This window comes from Mauremys mutica, chromosome 26 (genome assembly GCF_020497125.1).
Source record: "Mauremys mutica isolate MM-2020 ecotype Southern chromosome 26, ASM2049712v1, whole genome shotgun sequence".
Lineage (NCBI taxonomy): Eukaryota > Metazoa > Chordata > Testudines > Geoemydidae > Mauremys > Mauremys mutica.
The window spans coordinates 2,229,149-2,232,487 of record NC_059097.1 but is presented as its reverse complement, the minus strand read 5'-3'; the positions used below and the strand labels follow the sequence as shown (position 1 = coordinate 2,232,487).

At 49.7% G+C, this 3,339-nt stretch overlaps 2 non-coding genes across 2 annotated transcripts; one reads left to right on the top strand and one right to left on the bottom strand.

The window, feature by feature from the left end:
• The first annotated feature begins 1,347 nt into the window (after nt 1–1,347).
• Nucleotides 1,348–1,420, top strand: TRNAV-AAC. The gene has a single exon. It is a non-coding gene; the product is annotated as a tRNA-Val (tRNA).
• A 1,326-nt stretch (nt 1,421–2,746) lies between these two features.
• On the bottom strand, nt 2,747–2,818 carry TRNAG-UCC. Its single transcript has one exon. It is a non-coding gene; the product is annotated as a tRNA-Gly (tRNA).
• Between the last annotated feature and the right edge of the window lie 521 nt (nt 2,819–3,339).

Below are 3,339 nucleotides of genomic sequence, written 5' to 3'. Positions count from 1 at the left end.
CCCCTCAGACAGAGGCAAACACCTACAAGATCTCTATCAAGCATTCTTACAACTACAGTACCCACCTGCTGAAGTGAAGAAGCAGATTGACAAAGCCAGAAGAGTACCCAGAAGTCACCTACTACAGGACAGGCCCAACAAAGAAAGTAACAGAACCCCACTAGCCGTCACCTTCAGCCCCCAACTAAAACCTCTCCAGTGCATCATCAAGGATCTACAACCCATCCTGAAGGACAATCCCTCACGCTCACAGATCTTGGGAGACAGGTCAGTCCTTGCTTACTGACAGCCCCCCAACCTGAAGCAAATACTTTCCAGCAACCACAGAACAAAAACACTAACCCAGGAACCTATCCTTGCAACAAAGCCCATTGCCAACTCTCTCCCCATATCTGTTCAGGGGACACCATCATAGGACCTAATCACATCAGCCATGCCATCAGGGGCTCATTCACCTGCACATCTACCAATGTGATATGTGCCATCATGTGCCAGCAATGCCTCTCTGCCATGTACATTGGCCAAACCAGAGAGTCTCTACATAAAAGAATAAATGGACACAAATCAGACATCAAGAATTATAACATTCAAACACAGCCAGAGAACACTTCAATCTCCCTGGTCACTTGATTACAGACCTAAAAGTCGTAATATTACAACAAAAAACCTTCAACAACAGACTCCCACGAGAGATGCTGAATTGGAATTAATTTGCAAACTGGACACCATTAAATTAGGCTTGAATAAAGACTGGGAGTGGGTGGGTCATTACACAAAGTAAAACTATTTCCCCATGTTTATTTGTCCCCCTACTGTTACTCACACCTTCTTGTCAACTGTGGGAAATGGGCCATCCTGATTGTCACTACAGGTTTTTTTCTCCTGCTGATAATAGCTGACCTTAACTGCTCACTCTCATTATAGTGCGGATGGCAACACCCATTTTTTCATGTTCTCTGTGTATATATATAGCTTCCTGCTGTATTTTCCACTGTATGCATCTGATTAAGTGGATTTTAGCCCACGAAAGCTTATGCTCAAATAAGTTTGTTAGTCTCTAAGGTGCCACAAGTACTCCTCATTATTTTTGCAGATAAATTCATGGAGGTGAAGTCCATTAATGGCTATTAGGCAGCCTGGGTAAGGAATGGTATCACTAGCCTCTGTTTGTCAGAGAGTGGAGCTGGATGGCAGGAGAGAGATCACTTGATCATTGCCTGTTAGGTTCAGTCCCTCTGGGGCACCTGGCATTGGCCACTGTTGGCAGATAGGATATGGGGTTGGATGGACCTTTGGTCTGGCCATTGTTCTGTTCTTATGAAGGGAAGGGCAGAGCCCTGCACCAGAGTTTCTGTAGTGTAGTGGTTATCACATTTGCCTAACATACAAAAGGTCCCTGGTTCAAAACCAGGCAGAAACATAATGGCTTAATTTTTCCCAACTCCGAGTGGCCTGTCCCTGCTGTTGTAGGAGCAGCAGTGATTTCTATGCTCAATAGGTCTGTTATACTTCCCCCATTCCCATTTTTGTCTCCTCTTCCTCTCTGAATGCCTGTGAAGTGGCTTCCCCCCTCCCCCTCCTGCTTCCTCCTGCAATGCTTGTGGGATGAAGGGGCTGGTTGAAGATCAGAAGAGCTCCTAGATAGACAAGGTGTCTGGGACTCTCATTAGGCAGCACTCACACACCCAGAGCATGGACATTGCCCAAGGTGGAGTGTGACCCACCAGATGCAGCCAAGTCATCTCTAGTCACAGGCCATGAGGAGCAGGTCCTTAAAAGGGGAAGGGGCCCTGTGCTCAGGAGTCACTCACAAGCTTGTACCTCCAGTGAATGCCCTTCGCCCCGACCACCTAGCCAGTGGTTCGCTGCATTGCAGTTCATTGTGCCTCAGGAAGACTTACCTTCATCGCACTGTCCATCGCGGCACTGGGGGACACTTACCTGGCAGAATCCTGTGCCTGCCTCTTGGCTTCCCAGGGGTGGCTACTTGCAGCCCAGGAGAAGAAGGATGGTTCTGGTGAAAGGACGACAAGCAAAGCTCTGGGAGGAAATTTGGGTGTGGGCTCTGCGCTGGGGGTGGGGGTGGGGTGCAGGAGGGGTGGTGCAGCTCCCAAAGTGACCGGTACACACAACCCTCTGGCAGCAGCTCCTAGATGAGTGGGGCCAGGGGATCTCCATGTGCTGCTGTCTGCAGGTGCTGCCCCCAGAGCTCCCATTGGCTACAGACACTCCCCCCACCCCAGGGGATGCTGGGACATGCCAGCCACTTCTGGGAGCGGCACGGAGGGACAGAGGCAGAGTGGGCATGGAGCCACCTCAGTGCTGCTGGCACATCTCTGCACACCCATTGGGGAGGGGAGCAGAGGGCCTCCTTGTGCTGCCTGGGGCAGGGACAGAGCACGGAGCTGCCTCCCCTCCCGGGTCTATTCCAGGAGTGGGTGGGTGGGGTCTTTTGGCCTGCAAGGTGCAGCAGGTCAGACTAGATGATCACACTGGTCCCTTCTGACCTTAAAGGCTCTGAGTCTAAAAGGGAGAGGGAAGTAAAGGAAATTAAAAAAAAATGAACCAAGCGTTGTAATACCAGGATGACTCCAACTGCTCATTATGTAGTCCCACCCCTTTCTTCCTCCACTGGGTGTTTAATGACCTGTTGGGATTTGGGACACTGATTCTTTCATTCCATTGATAAACTGAAACAATGTGACTGAAATTAAACCAATTCCCAGTGGAGGAATAATCACATCATTGCATTGGCTGGGAATTGAACCCACGTCAACTGCTTGGAAGGCAGCTATGCTCACCACTATACCACCAACACATCTGGTGAAAGTCTCTGATTTTTCACACTTGGTGATTGGTCACATTACTTCTCAGCATGAGGCAAATGTCTCTGTGGTCTCTGCCATTCATCATGGGGAGTTTCCCCACTGATAACAGTTTTTGCTGGGTTGGGGATGGGAGACAGAAGAGGCGTTTATTCTGTTTCATTCCTCTCCATTTTCTGTTCCTCCCCCTCCCTTCCAGGGTCCTCCCTTCCATTTCAGACTGTGCAGTGACACCCTCCCCGCACCCAAGACTCTCGAGCCTCTGGAGCAGCACGATCCCATGAGATCCTCAGTGACCAAGGGTCTTTTCCAACTTCCAGGAGACCCAGCTTGAATCTAAAGGAAGCTCTGTTCCTTCCTGGGGATCCTCTCTCCCTTCATGGAGATCAAGAGCATGAAGCCTCTCTGCCTTGCCTCCTGGGTCTGAATTAATGTCCCATTTCCCACTATGTGCTCGAAAGAAACAAATGTTTCTAACCCAGGTGAACGGCGTTAATTCAGCTGGAATCCTTCA